At 35.0% G+C, this 20013-nt stretch overlaps 1 pseudogene; it reads right to left on the bottom strand.

Annotated features, from left to right (window-relative positions):
* Positions 1–15207: 15207 nt before the first annotated feature.
* On the bottom strand, positions 15208–18315 carry LOC111550875 (annotated as a pseudogene).
* Positions 18316–20013: the final 1698 nt, after the last annotated feature.

Here is a 20013-nt window from a genome sequence, read left to right as displayed (position 1 = left end):
AACACATCCCATGCTTATGGAAGGTTGGAACCAATATAGTTAGAAAATGACCACACTGACAAAAGCAATCTACAAATTCAATGCAAGTCCCATCAAAATACTATCATCAATCTTCACAGAACTAGAAGAAAAAAATTCCTAAAATTAATATGGAACCAAAAAGGTGTCTGCATTGTCAAAGCAAGACTAAGCAAGAAGAGCAATTCTGGAGGCATCCCATTACCTGACTTCAAACTATGCTACAAGGCTATCATTACCAGAACAGTATGGTATTGGTTAAAAAAAAAAAAAAAAAAAAAAAAGGTCAGGCCCAGTGGCTCAAGCCTGTAATCCCAGCACTTTGGGAGGCCGAGACGGGCGGATCACGAGGTCAGGAGATCAAGCCCATCCTGGCTAACATGGTGAAACCCCGTCTCTACTAAAAAAATTACAAAAAAAAACTAGCCGGGCGAGGTGGTGGGCGCCTATAGTCCCAACTATTCGGAGGCTGAGGCAGAAGAATGGCATAAACCCGGGAGGCGGAGCTTGCAGTGAGCTGAGATCTGGCCACTGCACTCCAGCCCGGGCGACAGAGCGAGACTCCATCTCAAAAAAAAAAAAAAAAAAAAAAAAAAAAAACAGACACGTAGACCAATGTCATAGATTAGAGAATTCGGAAATAAGGTCAAATATAGCCAACTGTTATTTGACAAAGCAAACAAAAACATTTTAATGGGGAAAGGACACTCTATTCAACCAATGGTTCTGGGATAATTGGCCAGTCACATATAGAAGAATGAAACTGGATCTTCATCTCTCACCTTATAAAAATAATTAACCCAAGATGAGTCAAATACTAAAATTGAAGACCTGATACCATAACAGTTCTAGAAGATAATATTGGAAAAACTATTTTATCCCTCAGCATAGGCACAGATATTAAGCCAATAACAGTAAAAGAGGATGAAAAATGGCATTAAATAACAATAAAGGGTACAATTCAACAAGATGTCTTAACTATCCTAAATATATATGCACTCAACTGTGGTGCACTGAGTAATAAAACAAGTACTTCTAGACTTAAGAAAAGTCTTACACAGCCACAGTATCATAGTGGCTCATGCCTGTAATCCTAGAACATCGGGGCTGAAGTGGGAGAATTGCCAGAGGCCACAAGTTTGAGACCTGCTTGAGAAACACAGTGAAACCCCGTCTCTACAAAAACTGAAAAAAATTAGCCAGGTATGACGATGTGTGTCTGTACTCCCAGCTACTCTGAAGGCTGAGGTGGGAGGATTGCTTGAGCTGAAGAGCTCATTGCTACAGTGAGCTGTGATCATGCCAGTGTACTCCAGTCTTGTCAAAGAGTGAGACCTCCTCTCAAAAACAAAACAAAAATGGACAAAGAACTTAAATAGGCATTTCTCTGAAGATAACATAAAAGTGGGCAACAGGTACGTGAAAATGTGTTCAACATGACTAATAGTCAGAAAAATGCAAATCAAAACTACAATCAGATACTACCTCACACCTGTCAAGATACGTACTATCAAAAAGACAAGAGACAACTAATGTTAATGATAACTCTCTATACAAGACTATGGAGAAAACAGAACCCTTGTGTGCCATTGGTGTGAATGTAGGTTGATGCGGACATTGTGGGTAACAGTATGGAGGTTCCTAAAGAAATTAAAAGTAGAACTACCATATGACCCAGCATTCTCTCTTCTTGGTATATACCCAAAGGAAATGAAATCACTACCTCATAAAAATATCTGCACTCTTAAGTTCATTGCAGCATTAGTCACAATAGCCGATACATAGAAACAACCTATGTGTTCATTGATGAATGAATGGATAAAGAAAAGGTTTTATATATGTAGGACTACTATCTGCCTTAAAAAGGAGGCAAATTTGCCATGTCCACAGATGGACCTAGCAAGGAAATTTTACTAAGTGAAATAGGCCAGACACAGAAATAAAAAAGTAATGAATGAACTCACTTTTATGTGGAACTTATAAAGTAAGTGGTTGTGGGGAGGCTCATATATATGGAAACAGAATAAAACAAGGTCTGGGTTGGGGGAAGGAAATGAGAAAATATAGATCAAAGGATAAAAAGCAGATATGAGGGCTGCACGAGCCTAGAGCTCTAATGTACAACACTAGGACCATGGTTAATAGTAGTATATTGTGTTAAGGATTTTTGCCAAATGAATAATTTATAGTCGTTCTTGCCAAGGGGCAGTTTGGAGACAGATAACTACGAGAGATGATGAACTTGTTATTTGTTCCATTATAGTGACTCTCTCTCTCTATATATATATATATATACAACATATAATATGTATTATGCCTTAAATATGCATAATAAAATATTCAAAAAATACCCATAAAATTATCACACACAGAAAAGAAAAACAGAGAAAGCTTTGAGCTCAGTTGTAGGTACAGTACATGCATCACAAGGGTTATTGCAGAGAAAATACCAACAGTATTTGCTAAAATTATCTTGACCACTTTCTATGCACTTTTTTCCTGAATTTCCTGAACATTCATTATAATAACTTAGATTTAATTACTAGCTCTTCTTTTACAGGAACTATGCTAGGTTAAGACAATGTAAAGCCTTAATCTCACTCATCATGAAATTTCCTCTTAGTAAGAATCAAAAACAATTTCTGGAATCCAATATGCATGTTAAAAAAGATTTAGATACAAGATGACTTCACAGCATATTGAGAGTTATTGGGTCCAGTTAATGTTGTAAGGAAGAGGCCATGACTAGATATCAAGATTCCAAAAGTGAATATAGAAACAAAGTAGAAATGGTAGAAGATGTATTCTAAGCATAAGGTATTATATTTCTGAATGTATGCCTCAATAAAGAGCTTTGTAAGTTTGGTTTAGCTACAGAAAGAAAATTTTGGTGAGGAATTAGCTTAGTAATTCAATGATGTTGGTAAGTTGAATGAGGTACTATTTTACTCCCCAATATATCCTCTGAAATTCAAGTTTGGATATTACTAGCTAGTGACCTATCTTCCACTTATATCTGGCATGCCCATTTGGCAAAGGGTTACTGTACATGAAACAAACATGTACTTCAGCTACCTAACTCTGAGTTTCCAAAATAAATTCATCAATGACCAATATTGGCTAAAGTGAGACAAATTTCTGAGAAAACGGTGTTTTTTTCTCCTGATATTTATGTGTAATATTTGAAGGACTTATCTTCAACTCTTCTCATTTCTAACATTTCTACATCTAATCCATCATCAACAGTGTTGACTCTAACTTCAAAATATTTAAGCATCTAAATACTTTCAACACATCCAATGCTAGCACTGCACCATTAACCAGGCAGCCATTTTCTATCTCCTTGTGTATTCTAATTGCCTTGTAAGCTGTACTCTTATTTTCCTGATGTGTCTCCTGACTATTATCAACTAAGTAGACAGAGTGATCTTTGAAAAATGTTAAGTCAGGTCCCAACATCCCTCTGTTTAAGACATTTTGAGTGAACATCATCTCAGTCAAAATCAAACTTTAAAAAATTTTCTGCAAGGCCCTCATTCATCTACACTCCTTTTACTTATCTGTCCTTCTTTCCGACTAATCGCACTCATTCATTCTGTTGTGGCCTCACTTTTTCATTTTGGGGCTTTTGCATTTACTATTTTCTCTACGTGGAATGCTTTCCCCCAACATATGTATGTGACTCCCTTATTTAAATTTTAATTTTAAGTTATTTGACAAAGCTAATAAATGACAAAGTCAAAATTTGAACGTAAGTAATCTGGCTCCAGAATCGACATTTAAACAGTGACACGACCTTTATGTGTAAATTTGATTAAATCTCCTAATTCCATGATGTCCTAATGTTCAAAACCTTCACCATGATTTCCTCAAACATTTGAAGATTTCTGTTATACTCTTCCCTTTTCTCTGCATCTTGAGCCATTACATATTAACCTTCTCTCTCTTAAATGTTTTGGTTATTGTTGTTTGTTTGTTTGCTTGTTTGTTTTTGAGAGGGAGTTTCACTCTTTTTGTCCAGGCTGGAGTGCAATGGCCCGATCTCGGCTCACCACAACCTCCGCCTCCCGGGTTCAAGTGATTCTCCTGCTTCAGCATCCCGAGTGGCTGGGATTACAGATATGCGCCACCATCCTGGCTAATTTTGTATTTTTAGTAGAGACAGGGTTTCTCCATGTTGGTCAGGCTGGTCTTGAACTCCTGACCTCAGGTGATCTACCTGCTTCAGCCTCCCAGTGCTGGGATTACAGGCGTGAGCCACTGTACCCGGCCTCATTAAATGTTTTATGACCTGATTGGTTTTTTGGATATGAGATTAAGGGAAAGTTTCATGTCTTATAATGTTCCTTCTTCTATTTATCCTCTACCCTACTACCCACTCACTAAAATGTTTCTTTTCCTTAAGACAAATTTCTCTTCCTGTGTCGGGCATGGGATAGTAGAATGGCCATTGCATTTTGAAGCCTGAGCATGCGCTTGAGGTCTTTTCCACCGTCGTTAGTAGTTAGTGTAGCTTTAGTAGCTAACAAAAGTGTTTCTTCTTTATTAAAAAGTGTAGCCCCTGACAGAAATTCTGGTGAAGACATTTTTCTACACCTAGTTATATGTGCTCTGAACTCAAATATGAAGATTCTCATTTGTAGTGTGGGCTCTGCCAAAAGGCATATATTTATAAAAAGATTTCTGGTAACACTCTGATCATATATTTTGAGACTTATTGAGTTTGAGACCATTATCAAGAGTCTTTAGGAAAAGATAATGACATAAAAGCAAACTGCTCTGCTCTCTCATCTAGCCTTTCCAAAATTGAATAAAGTGTCAAAGATGATAAACTAAAACAAGAAAATGAAGTTATCACTATTGAGCCTAGAAATAGTGACAAATGTATGCTAAAACAATTGAAAAAATTATTACTAAATTCATTACAAAGATGGGCAAATAGAACTTCATTAAGTGGAATTGGAGCTGCCCTCCTAATGAATAAACTCTGTGGTACAGGAAGAAGTAAAGAAAAGCATAGGGACATCCTGCTAACATTAATTTAAGTGGAAAAGCAACGCTCAGAGGCCAGCAAAGGGAAAAACACAGGTAATAGCTTGTTTTGAAACCTTTTTGTCATTGTGGAAAACAAGAACATAAGAATATCAAAAACAGTATTTGTGACTATGTGCTTTGTAAGGGAATTATTCTGATACAAGTTTTTTTTTTCTGAAATATAGAGGAATTCATTATCTGGAAGTATGATGGACAGAGTGAGCATATATGGAAATAACACATTGAAGCTTCTTTGGACACTGGGAACTAACTGCTGTCAGAGGTTGAACATGCTCTTGAAATAAAACTACCCCAGGCAACACAAACAAGTTTTAAAGAACATCTGTTGAACACCAACAGAAACATAAGTTATGTGAAATAAAAAATGAGCTATGATATGATAGCTCATATCATAAGAGAGAATCTGAATGTAAGAAGAAAATACACTGGCACATTTTAAAACAATAACAGAAGAAGAAAACAGCACAACAATTCTGTTTAATAAATTAAAAAATTAGATGAGAGGATATATGCTGGAAAGGGTGTCTTCTGAACAAAGAGAAAAAAAATGAAATTATTAAAAGCATTAAGAAGGGAGATAATAGACACAAAGGCTAAAGAGAAAAAATATATAATATGGTTAATTGATATACTGAAGGGAAAAACCAGTTAGAGGTATAGTATTTAAAAGTACTGAATTTTAAAAAGTAAAACAGGTTCTTCAGTTTCAAATGATACCCGATAACACTGGAAAGCAATGAGCCATTCAAGTAGAATATAAGACAAAAATATTAATCATTAACATTTATCGAACACTGTCTTAGCTCGAGCTATAATACAAATCACCATGGACTAAGTGGCTTAAATGACAAACAATTACTTCTAGTATTTCTGGAGGACAGGAAGTTCAATATTAAGGGGTTTGTATATTCAGTATCTGGTGAAGGCCCTCTTCTTGGTTTGCAGATGGCTACGTTCTTACTGTATTTTAACCTGGTGGAGACAGAAGTCTAGTGTCTTTCTTTGTCTTACAAGGAAATGAATCTCATCATTGGGGCTCCAATCTCATGACTTCATCTAAATCTAATTACCTCCAAAAGGTTCTACCCACAAATAATACCACAATGGAGGTCAGAATTTTAACAACTGAAATTTAGGAGAACTCAAACATTCAATCCATAACAAGCACTCATGCCGTGACTGAATAAGTTCTTTACCAGTATTACTGATTGAATATGCTTAGTAGCACTTTAAAGTCAGCACTATTATAATTATTCTCTTTTTATTTAGAAGAAAGGGCATACAGAATAATTTGGCAAAGTAAAATATCTAGTATGTTGGAACTGGGGTTTACATCCAGGCGTTCTAGCTGGAATAGAGATAAAATAGAGATAAAATTTGAAACATTAATAAAAGAGAACAGAAATAGTTGACTTTGAAGATTTGGTTTATTTTTTAAATGAAACAGACTTACAAATCACTAGTTGTTTTAGGTGACTTTATTTGTAAGGAGAAAATACAAATACAGATAATTAAGAAATAAGGCTAATATAACTATTAATATAGGAGAAATCCACAGTTTAGAAAAGTATAGCTTATGGAAAGGACTCTTGTTTTTTTCTTCCTCCTTCCATCCCTCTCTCTCTCTCTCTCCCTGTCTTACTTTTGCCTACCTAAGGAAGGAATTATAATCACTTAAGTTGGATAATAGTTCCTAATATGAACACGAGGGTCCAATGTCAAATCAAAAAATGACACACACACAAAAAGGCATTTATGTAAACTTTCCCAATTTTTGAATGTTAGCTTAAAAAATTCAAAACAATGTGTAATTTAAAACAAACAAAATATGTGTTGGTCAAACTCAACCCACATTCTGAGCTTTTGTCCTGTGAAAAAAAGGCAAGATCACAACCTATATTTAGATGGCATTTTAGAAACATTGAGGTTTATACCTGAATTTTTGTAATTGTTGGGCATTAGTGAAATTCTACCTTTTGGCAAGATGTAGGGTACAAATGTTCAATGTTTTATTTAAACGAAAAAAATGTTCTTTAAAAATAAGCTGAGTTAGACGTAGGCTTTACAAAAAAAAAAAAAAAAAAAACTTCTGAAATTTGAAAGATCCAATAATTACATACCCTTAAATAAAAATGTATTTTTCCCACATAAAAGTGAGCTGAAACCATATTGATAAGCAGTCTAAAGCTTTTGTTTGTTTGTTTTTAAAAATACTGACAGAGAAGTAGGTGGTAGGTTCTTCACTCACTCAGCAAATATGTGTTCATTACCTACTTTGTGTACCAAGAGTTGAATGCAAACTGTTATGTAAAACAGACATTGTTCAATACCTCCATGGATAATTTGGTCATTTCTAATCTCTAATAGTGAATTAAAGAAATAAAGAGAGATGGAGAGAGAGAGGAAAGATGGGAGGGTGGAAGGGTGGAAGGGTGATGGGGCTGGAGAGTAAGAGTGTAAAGGGGGAATGTCCACAAAATTTGAACTATATGGTATCGTGTCAAAACTTCCAAGATGAAACAGTTATAAAATATATTCCTAGATTCATTAATTAGTAGGCTTGTTTTGTTGTTAAATTAGGTAAAAACTGAATGAAATCGACCCAAAATGATAATTTTTTTGGTGGTACTGGTGGAAAGAATTACTAGTCTAAGCCATTCTGTCTGGCCATGGTTATAGATCTGCGACAGTTGTTCATCAAAATCTCTTTAGTTTATTGCAATAAAAGTAAGTAAACTGTATCATCTACATAATATCTATAGTTTTTATCTTTTTTCTAATTTCTATACAATTTTATATAATGCATGGTTCATGATAAAGGACTATCTAGTTATTCTTTTATTTTACTATACTTTGAATAACTGGAAGTTGGACTGAATTCTGACTCCACAACTTTAACAATAAAAAGCCATAGACTTAAAGAATATTAATACAAGAAGGAATTTAACAGATTATCATTTGTCCACATTTCATAGGTGTAAAGCCTGAGATCTAATGAAATATTTTGTCAAGAGTTTATAGGAACATATAGAGGTGGCCTACATAGAGAGTGGTTGAGTACTTTGAATGAAAATACCAAAATGTCTGTTTATGAGATATGTTTAAAATTCATCTGTATTTTTAAGATGAAGCACATGCTGTGCAATCAGTTTAGTTCATAGGTAAAGAGTATTATTTCTAATCTTGATTGCAGCAATTTCCTGCAAGTTTTGGCTGGTACTATTTTTGACTTTTGAGGCTCTGAGCTCTGCTGCGCTTGGCTTACTGTTGGAATTTCATCAGTGGTGTTTATGAGTCATGTGAGCTGATAGCCCTAAAACTTAGCTTGAGTAAGCTATAAAGTTCTGCCAATGGTGGTAGGGGTCAAAATGTGAGAGAGGAGTAGGGATTTGAAATCAGCTGCTAGAATTGGTGTTATTGCTGGGGAACATGATGATACTAGCAGAACCAAGTAGCTCAACATAAAGCAAAGAACAGGGGTTAAAATTGTTCATTAACCAACACACATAATCATTCTTCTGGTCTTTTTCCTAAGGGACTTAGGAGTGTTTTGCTTCTAATATTTTCAAGTGATGATACAGAACAAATGACTTTAAGTGATTTGTTTGGGATTTGTTCCTTGTGAATTGTATGCTTTCTATAATCTCTAAACTGAGTGATTTTGATCTTTAATAAAGAAAGCATAATTTACCAATATAACAGGTATGATAAATATTAGTTGGTTATTTCATGTTGATGGATGATTCTTATTTTAGTAGTAATACACCATGGTGCCAGCAGATAAACAACAGTAAAGCAAAACATTGTCTGGGACTCTTATTCAAGAAATTGATTTTCCATACGATCTTATTTAAAGTTTTATTTTGGGGACAGGAGAGCAACATTTTATAAAGCAAATACTGCCATAATCTAAGAAATAAATATTGCAGAGAAATAAAACGACACAAAAGAAACATTATTTGATGCAAAGCTATGTTTTGCTATTGTGTTTCAGGTCAGTAGTTTTATATAGTACTTGAAAAACTCATCATCCCTTGTTGTCTACTGCAATTACATGGTGTTGGTATATACAACGAAAGACTTTTGTAAATTTTCTGTAATGCTAGTTTGTTCACAGCCTACAGAGAAATCACTTTTTAAATGTTTTATTTGTGTGTGAGATTTAACAAGAAAATTAAATTCTGTAAAAAAAGTTTTTATAAATTTTTGTGATCATTTTCAATTGTTACTTCTAAAGGACAAGAAATTCTATGATATGCGTGTTTCTCCCATATCTCTTTGTAATCTCTCAATTGCATTTACTACAAAATTATTTATAAAACCAGAAGGCATTAGAATAGAATAGAGAAAAGGGAGTTGACTCCTTTTTTAGATTACAGATATTAAATACTATTATTCTGAAACCAAAGATAGCTAATTGGTAAATATCGATGGAAAATGAATATGCATTATCACAAAGAGAATTTTATTATATCCAATTGAAAAGATATTTCTTTAAGGCTATCATGGAAGCTTTAGACAGGCTTAGGAGTTGAAATCTTCAAAAATATTGCTTTTAAATAATCTAATGTTTTCTACTTATAAAGAAAAATATGTTTATTATTATGAATTTATGTAGATAAAACTACTTATAACTTTTCAAGCACCACTTGTTTTATGATTTAATCATCATAATTGTGTGATAATATAAAATATGAATTAACCTCCATAACTGAATAGTATTTAATTTTTTCTAATTATTTTCACTTCTATTATATCCATAGTAGTTTTGTGTTATAGCTGATAGTGTAGGAATACTCATTTTTAGTTAATAAAAGAGGAGATTTTATGGCTGAGTTGAGATTGTTCCTATCCCAGACCAATGATTATTTTAATGTCATTGTGGGCCATGACCAAACATTTCCTTTTCATCCCGAAGTACCAATTCTGCTTACAAATAGTATTAATGTGTATTTGCCTTCTGGCAAATGGCCAGATATATCTGCATTACCATTTCCAAATAGAGTCAAAGTAAAGGAAATACATTTTGGGGAATAATAGAGTGCAATAGAATATCCGTCTTTAGTCCTTCCATTAAGGATTTTATAAACTATTTAGCAAGCATAGTCATGATTAATGCTGTTAATAATCCAGCTTTTCTCACAGTTACAAGGTTATATTATACCTCCCAACACCTCAAAGCTAGATATGGCTATGTGAGATTTTTCTTAAGAACAAATAAGCAGAAATGACATGTATACCATTCTGGCTGAAGCGTTAAATAATGGTTCATTTTTTTTTTTTTTTTTTGCCTGGTTTTTTGAATCTCTTCCTTCACATAGGAACTGGAAATGTTTAGAGATGGTGACTACTCTTTCTAAAAGTACTGACTGAGGAATATGACAAGCAGAGCATCTTAATGTCCTCATGTATGTGGAACATACATTTTTTATTAGCATACAGTAAAATTATCTGATTTTCAGTGTGTGTTTTTGTGGATTTGTCTAGATTTATTGATTGGGTTTAATAATACCAACATGGTCAGTATAAGGAATAGTTCCCTCATCTCCAAAAATTCTTTCTTGCTGTAATTTTATAGTCAATGACTCTCTTCTGAGTTAATCTTTGGCAACTATCAATATTTTCTCTATTCTTATAGTTTCATCTTCTTCAGAATGTTATTTGAAATGGAACTACACAGAACATAACATTTTAGCATTGGCTTTAGTTACTCAGCATAATGCCTTTCAGATTCATTCATGTGTTATGTGTTATCCAAAACTTTTCATTTTTGAGCATCCATTGCTTTTCATTCTTGAGTAGTCTTCCAGTATATGAATGAACCCATTTATGTATCCATTCACCTTTAAAGGGCATTTTGATGGTTTCCAGTTTTACTATGAGTACGAATAAAGGTGGTAGAAACCTTGTTTACAGGCTGTTTTTGGAACGTGTATTCGGATTCTCTGGAGGAACAGAACTAATAGGATATATGTATGTATGAAAGGGAGTTTATTAAGGAGATTTGACCCATAGGATCACAAGGGGAATTCACACAATAGGCCGTCTACAAGTTGAAGAGCAAGGAAGAAAGTAGTGACTCAGTCTGAGTCCCAAAACTTCAAAAGCAGGGAAGCCTACAGTACAGACTTCAGTCTGTGACAGAAAGCCTGAGAGCCACTGATGTGAGTCCAAGAGTCCAAAAGCCAAAGAACTTGGAGTGAGATGTTCGAGGGCAGAAAGCATCCAGCACAGGAGAAAGACAAAGGCCAGAAGACTCAGCAAGTCAGCTTCTCCCCTCTTCTGCCTGCTTTATTCTAGTGGTGCTGGCAGTTGATTGTATGGTGCCCACCCACACTGAGGGTGGGTCTGCTTCTCCCAGTCCACTGACTCAAATGTTAATCTCTTTTGACACCACCCTCACAGACACACCCATGGACAATACTTTGCATCCTTCAATGCAATCAAGTTGACACTTAATATTAACCAACACAACTTCTATATTTAGAAGTAGAATTACTAGGCCATATGGTAAATATATATGTAATTTTGCAAGAAATCCTCAAACTTCCAGCACAGCTATGCAATTTTGCATTCCCATCAGCAATGTATGAGAGTTGTGGTTGCTCTGCATCCTCAACAACACTTGATATTGTAAGCTGTCATAAATTTATTTTAACAATTGTGTAATAAGATTTTATTATAGTTTTAATTTGCATTTTTCAAATAGATGATGTTAAACATATTTTCATGTACTTATTTTCCATCTGCATCTTTCCTGTGCTTATCATTTACATCATTTTGGTCAAGTCTCTGCTAAACACTTGTCCATTTTTTTAACTGAATTGTTTATGTTCTTCATATTGAGTTTTGGGAATGTTTTGTATATTCTGGATATAAGATATGCAATTGCAGATATTTTCTCCCGGTCAGTAGCTTGTCTATTTATTCTCTTGCTAGTGTCTTTCACTGAGCAAAAATTTTAATTGTGATAAAGTCCAGTTATCAATATTTTCCTTTTATATATTTAATTTTTGTTGCCATGTCTAAGACATTTTTGCCTAATCTAAGATTGTAAAGATTTTCTCCTAGGTTTTCTTCTAAAATTTTATAGCTTCACTTTTATATCTGTGACTTATTTATGCAAATTTTATTTCACATTTTTTGTTAGTCTTGATTTTTTAAATTATGTAATTGAGGTATGACTGACATAATTAAAACTATGTATTTAAGGTATACAACTTGATAAGTTTGGTTCATTTAGGTGGTTTTTTGAGGGAATTAGGTTTTTTTTTTAATTTGGATGTACATTTGTTCTGATACTATTTGATAAAAAAAAAAAAAATGCATTCTCTATTGAATTGCCTTTGCACCACTTACAAACCTCAGTTGACTAAAGCTAGGTGCGGTGATACATGCCTATAGTCCCAGCTCCTCAGGAGACTGAGGCAGGAGACTTGCCGAGCCCAGGAGTTTGAAGCTAGTCTGGGAAACATTCCAAGACTCCCTATCTATAATATAAAGTCAGGGATTTATGCATTTGAGATTTTTTAGGAGAAAATTATTTTGATTACTGTACCTTTGTAGTTATTCCTAAAGTTGGTTAATGTATATCTTCCAACTTTTGTCTTTTTTTTCAGAATTGTTTTTGTTACTCTAGTTTATTTGATTTTCAATATAAATTTTAGGATCAGCTTATTGATACCTCCAATAAGGCTTTCTGAAACTTGGTTAGAATTGTAGTGAAGATATAAGTTTTATAAATTGGGAAAATTGATTGTAGCTATGCTTTTGAAATATGCAAACATGATATATCTCCACTTATTTTGTTTTTCCTTGGTATTTTTCATTAACATTTTACAGTTTTAAAGACATTGTGGATAAGGACATTTTATTCCTTCTTTTACAGTTGGCTAGAGTTTTATTTACTGTTGTTAATGGGATCGTTGACAGTAGACATCCTTGCCTTGTTCCCAGTGTTAGGTAGAAAGCATTCAATCTTTCATCATCAAATACAATGTTTGCTTTAGGGTTTGTTTATTTTTATAGAGACCTTTTATCAGTTTTGTTAAACATTTTTTGACAAAATTTACATTTTATTTAGATTAAAATAAATTGTACAAAATTTATTTATTTATTTAATAATAAATATTATTATTTATTACACAAAAATAACAAGTATTTTCTGTGTTTATTTCCAGATAAAACATAAAACACCTACTTTTGTAGGTTTTCCAGGTTTGGTTTATAAATCAAGATGAGGCAGTAGATATAGTTATGACAAAAAATGTAAGAAAACGGACATGTCACATGTCTGTATCCATGGCCTCTGATTCTGCCTTGACCTTGAAACCTATATTTTCAATATATACTGACTAAAAAGTTTATGATATGGGCTTGACAAAAGATGTAAATAGCAACAAGTTTATAACTGAAGTTTGAATGGAAGTGCCTGCCATTGTTGTCCCACATCTTGTTGTTGCTGTTTACATTCCTTGTTGAGTCTGCATCTCCATAAGCTGTTTTAGCCCAAACGTGTTCAAAACTTAGCAATGGTGGAGTCTTCCATTCAAACCTTAATTGTAAACTTGTTCCCTTAAGTTCATTTGATAAAGACAAAAACCACACTGAAATCCTGGTTTGGTGAGCTTTGTAAGTGTCTTTCTCTGATAATTTCTTTAACTGTTTATTATAGATTATGAACAATATATTTAAAACTTGTACTAGTCAAAAGTCAATTGTGGGTTTCACTATAATATTTTATGAGATGTATTTTGTCTTGCCACAACTCAAAATTTGTTTCTTCAAAGAATTAATAATTCAATACCCAATAACTAGATCTATAGTGGAAATAAATGTTATGTCTAAAATGGATTAACTTAAACAATTCCAGAATGACACTAGCAGGGATCACACAGAAGTGAAATGCAGCACTTTCCATACTATAGTCTGGAAGAATAGATGGGCCTTCAAACATGAGAGTTAAAATATGAGCCTTTTAAATACTTAGATCATTAATGGGTAATGTATTCAATGCATTGAATTCAATGCATGTATTCAATGCATTGAAATACTTAGATCATTAATGGGTAATGTATTCAATGCATTGAATCCATTGCACACAATGTAAGCGTATAGGCAAAGATATGCCTTACAGCTTTTCTTCCAAATATCAAATATAAAAGAAGATATATTTTAAAAGTCTTTTAGACAATTTCACTGGTTTCTGAATTATTCACAGAAATCTCTTTGTTGTATAGAGTTTGACATATGTACTCCCCATTAAATCTGTTGTTTTACATCAAAAGTTTTGTTAAGAAAAGCTGAGTTACTAAACCTTTCTTCCACCAAAGTGTTTAAGTATGCTTTCAGACAATTTCATAGATTTTCATAGCACTTATTCTCAATCTTCATCACAGGAAGAATACACAGGTCCTTTAACAATGCACACACATTAGGAAAAAATGATGTCAGGCAGGTGGAATGCTTCACACATGGGGGACAGAAGTCCTATATCTTTACCTCTATGTTTCCATTTGACCCTTCAACAAGGAAGCTCAGCTGAGAGCATGTCTGTACTGGGTAAGTGATTTCTGTACTTGTCAGCATGGTGTTTCTCAGATGTATTGAATTTAAGCTGTCCTATGACTGAAGGCACCAGAAATAAGCATATCATAGATTTGAGATACTTTTCTGAGAACATATCTTTGAGGTACTGTTCTGAGAATACATCTTTCAGTTTCTGAAAAATGTGCTCCACTGTTGGAACACTTAGGGTTTCTTTATAAAAACTCTCAGAGATCAGTTGAGATGCCATGTTACCTTGGTAAGCTCTATGGAATTGCCCAGGGAGTTTTATTTGACTATCAATTTTGGTTGCCAAATCTGTGGCTTCCTCAAGCTAAAAATAATGATAGACTTCAATATCTTCCATCACTTCATTGAATGAATGTAGTACTGTAGTCAAACTACTGCCTACAAAGATAATATCAAAGGTGTGACCCTGGAGATTTCTTCAAGGGGTTCTTTTAAAGGACATTTTTAATAACAACAATGGTAACAACAAAATCAAAATCTGTTGCTGCACTACAGAGGACAAATTCTTGGCTGGGTACTCAGTTGTCCCATCTAATATTACATCATCTTTTATATCATTTAAACCCAAAGAAGTGCTAGCATGAGGTCCACTAAAATTTCAAAAGAATCATGCCTGCCTGTTCAATGAGAAAACCAAATATCCTTTAGTCATTTACCCTTTTCTCCACTGTTTTGAAAAAGAGCAGAAATGACACTGTCACTCCTAAAAGCAGTTATGATTGATGGAAAAAATAAAGAAACTTCTGCAGTTGTTCCTAATGCAACAGATACACCCATAATAGGCACTGATTTTGCCAATCACAGACTAAAGCACAGGAAAGGCAGGGTGGGTAGATACCTTGGGGATATGTTTTTAAAAGTCTAGGAGAAACAACTTTCATTTTGGAAGAGAATCCATTGCACACAATGTAAACTTGGCCATCACAATAATACTCCATATTTAGTCCCCATTTCTCAGTTATGGTAGTGTGAAATTTCACAGCCAAAATTTCTGCTTCAGCTTCATAAGGCAGGAAGCCCACAGATTCCTCTCTCAGGTTATGAGATTCTTAAACAAACCTCACCAACACAAGTGGGTGCACTTGCCCTGATATATCCACTACATTGTCAGTGATGGCTGTGGTTTGGATATTTGACCCTTTAAATGTCATGTTAAAATTTGATGTTAAAGGTGGGGATGAACAGGGGGTGTTTCGGTCATGGGGTAAATTCCTCATGAATCACGTAGTGCCGTCCTTGTAGTAATGTGTGAGTTTTTGCTGTCTTAGTTTCTACAACAGCTGCTTGTTGCAAGGAACCCGGCATCTCTCTCCCCTCTCTTTTTCCAGTCATGTTATCTATGCATGCACCAGCTCCCCTTTACCTTACACCCTGAGTAGAAGCAGGCTGAATCCCTCACCAGACGCAGATGGTGGTGCCATGCTTCTTGTACAGCCTGCAGAACCATAGGCCAAATAACTCTGTTTTCTTTATAAGTTACCCAGCCTCAGGTATTCCTTTATAGCAACACAAACTGACAAAGAATGATAATGACAAGGAAGTGTGAGATTCTCACTTCCCTTAGAGTTTCTTCCCTAATACAGCTCTCACAGATCTCTAGCATATGATTCTATTGTGTTTCCAAACAGAACAGTGTGTTGTGTTAGCCACTGTTGTCTCAGAGTGCTTTCTTAGGGCCTCTTCATCAGAATTTATCCAGCACTCCAGCAGTGCTTGATAGTTATCAGTAGTAAAATTTCAAATAAAGACTTTATGTTTTGAGAAATGTCTGTTCATATCCTTTCCCCACTTTTTGATGGGGTTGTTTGTTTTTTTCTTGTATATTTGTTTGAGTTCTTTGTAGATTCTGGAAATTAGCCCTTTGTCAGATGAGTAGATTGCAAAAATTTTCTCCCATTCTGTAGGTTGCCTGTTCACTCTGATGGTAGTTTCTTTTGCTGTGCAGAAGCTCTTTAGTTTAATTAGATCCCATTTGTCAATTTTGGCTTTTGCTGCCGTTGCTTTTGGTGTTTTAGACATGAAGTCCTTGCCCATGCCTATGTCCTGAATGGTACTACCTAGATTTTCTTCTAGGGTTTTTATGGTATTAGGTCTAACATTTAAGTCTCTAATCCATCTTGAATTAATCTTCATATAAGGAGTAAGGAAAGGATCCAGTTTCAGCTTTCTACTTAAAAAGACATTCATATAGCCAACAGACACATGAAAAAATGCTCATCATCACTCGCCATCAGACAAATGCAAATCAAAACCACAATGAGATACCCTCTCACACGAGTTAGAATGGCAATCATTAAAAAGTCAGGAAACAACAGGTGTTGGAGAGGATGTGGAGAAATAGGAACACTTTTACACTGTTGGTGGGATTGTAAACTAGTTCAACCATTATGGAAAACAGTATGGCAATTCCTCAAGGATCTAGAACTAGATGTACCATATGACCCAGCCATCCCACTACTGGGTATATACCCAAAGGATTATAAATTATGCTACTATAAAGACACATGCACACGTATGTTTATTGCGGCACTATTCACAATAGCAAAGACTTGGAATCAACCCAAATGTCCATCAGTGACAGACTGGATTAAGAAAATGTGGCACATATACACCATGGAATACTATGCAGCCATAAAAAAGGATGAGTTTGCGTCCTTTGTAGGGACATGGATGCAGTTGGAAACCATCAATCTTAGCAAACTATCACAAGAAGAGAAAACCAAACACCGCATGTTCTCACTCATAGGTGGGAACTGATCAATGAGCTCACTTGGACTCGGGAAGGGGAACATCACACAATGGGGCCTATCATGGAGAGGGCGGAGGGGGGAGGGATTGCATTGGGGAGTTATACCTGATATAAATGATGAATTGATGGGTGCTGACGAGTTGATGGGTGCAGCACACCAACATGGCACATGTATACATATGTAACAAACCTGCACGTTATGCACATGTACCCTAGAACTTAAAGTATAATAAAAAAATAAAAATAAAAAAAAAGACTTTATGTTTAGCTTTCTCATGAGAATCAAAACTTCAAATAGAGACTTTATGTATTTTTTTGTTTTCCTTCTTGTCAAAGATTAGCGGTAAAATGTTCTAATCCTGTTCTTCATCCCCTTCTCTGCACTGGGGTTCTGAGCATTGCTGTTATTGGTTTGTGTGTGTGTGTGTGCATGTGTATATGTGTGTATGTGTGTGTGTGCATGTGTGTATGTGTGTATTTGTGTGTGTGCATTTTCCTCTTCAGTGTTGTAAATATTTTCTGCTTTATGTGTTCTGATTTCATCTTCACTCAATTCTTCTATTCATTTTCCCTATCATGTAGATTGTTTAAATGACTGCTAAGATCAACTATGGTTGGTGTTACATTATCTTAAATAACTATCCTATAAGCACTAGTTCTACAGATCATAAGAGGTCTCGAAGTAGTTGGCACCTACTTGACAATGTTTTTTCAGTTGATCAGATATTTTCTCTTCTGTCCACTCTCGTACAGTTCATCTGCTTCTGGCATCTGGCTGGATCTGGTGGGAAACTGAAAAAAGCCAGGTCAGACTATATGCTCTTCTACAGTACAATTGGTGGCAGTGCAGACCTCACTTACCCTCTGTTGTGCTCAGCCTTCTCTTCCTTGCCTTTGCAGGGCAGCGTGCTGGACATAAGGGTCCAGGAAGGGAGAATGTGTTGTTTTATTTTTACAGATATATATGTGTGTGTGTGTGTGTGTGTGTGTGTGTATGTATTATATATATATATATATATATTTTTACAGATATATATATATATATATATTTTTAGATGAAGTTCCGCTCTCTTGCCCAGGCTGTTGTGCAGTGCCACAATCTTGGCTCACTGCAGCCTCCACATCCCAGGTTCAAGTGATTTTCCCACCTCAGCCTCTCAAGTAGCTAGGACTATACCTGGGTCCACCACCCCTGGATAATTTTTGTATTTTTAGTAGACAAGGTTTCACTGCGCTGCGCAGGCTGGTCTCTAACTCCTGACCTCAAGTCACCCTCCTGTGTCGGCCTCCCAAAGTGCTGGGATTATGGGAATGAGCCACCACGCCCAGCTGTATATCTTCTTTATTTTGTTAATATGAGGAGCTATAGGTTGAATGTTGAATGTTGACCCGACTTTGTATTTCTGGAGTAAATACCACTAGTTTATGTTTGACGTAGTATTCTTTTAATATGTTGATATATTTAATTTGAAAATAATTCATTGTAGAGTTTTGCATCTATATTCAAATAAATGTTGGTCTTTTCTTTTACTGGTTGTCTCACATTTCAGGATCAAGTAAATATTCCCTTCTTTCTCTAGTCTGAATTCTCCAAAGAAACAGAACTGAGAGGATATATGTGATACATGTATGTGTGTATATTTTATAGAAATTGGATCACATGAAATGGAGACTGAAAGTCCCACGATCTGCCATCTGCAAGCCAGAGAACTGTGAAAGATGGTGGCATAATTCAGTCCAAGTCCTAAAGCCTGTGGGGTGGGTGTTGGGAGGTGATGGTGCAATTCCTGATCTGAGTCTGAAGGCCAGAGAACCAGGAGCATTGATGTCTAAGAGCAGAAGAAGAAGATGGATGTCTCAGCTTAAGAAGAGAGAGCAAATTTACTCGTTCTTTTCCTTTTGGTTCTACTTGGGCCCACAATGGGTTGGATAATGTCCACCCACATTGGTGAGAATGATTTTCTTTACAGAGCTACTGATTTAAATGCTAATCTCTGCTGGATGTACCCTCACAGACACACCAGAAATAATGTTCTAGCTGCTATCTTGGGCATTCCTTAGCCCAGTCAAGTGGACACATAAAATTAACCATGACACTCCTTTTCTATTTTCTGGAAGGGAAGTATATAGTTGATGTTATTTCTTCTTTTAATGTTCAGTAGAATTTGCCATTGAAAATATCTGGGTCTTAAGTTTTCTCTTTTGAAGGTTTTAAAACATGGATTTCATTTAAAAAATATTTGTGGGAATATTTAGGTTTTCTATTTCTTCTTAGTTGAATTTTGTTATACAAGAGTACCCTGCCTTCAAGAAAATTACATTTTTTATGGGGAATAGATTATGTAGGTCCTTACGTAGCAGTGTGTTATAGGCTAAGGGAAGCATAGCCTGGTGAGCAGTAACACTATGATCCATTATGTATTCCATAATATTGCAAGAACCAGAAAAAATTAATTTAGAATATTAAGAAGATTTTATTCTGTAGGGGGAAGAATCCAGAAGAAACTGAAGTAACATATGATTTATGGTTCAGAAAATACTTTTGGTCTTTATAAGAACTTAGTGTTCAATGAGGAGTTTGATAGAGAAAGCACACTTAAAGATTGAATCAACAT

The sequence above is a fragment of the Piliocolobus tephrosceles genome, chromosome 3, assembly GCF_002776525.5.
Source record: "Piliocolobus tephrosceles isolate RC106 chromosome 3, ASM277652v3, whole genome shotgun sequence".
NCBI classification, from domain to species: Eukaryota; Metazoa; Chordata; class Mammalia; order Primates; family Cercopithecidae; genus Piliocolobus; species Piliocolobus tephrosceles.
The sequence above is the reverse complement of the archived record's forward strand: the minus strand, read 5'-3'. Positions and strand labels throughout refer to the sequence as shown.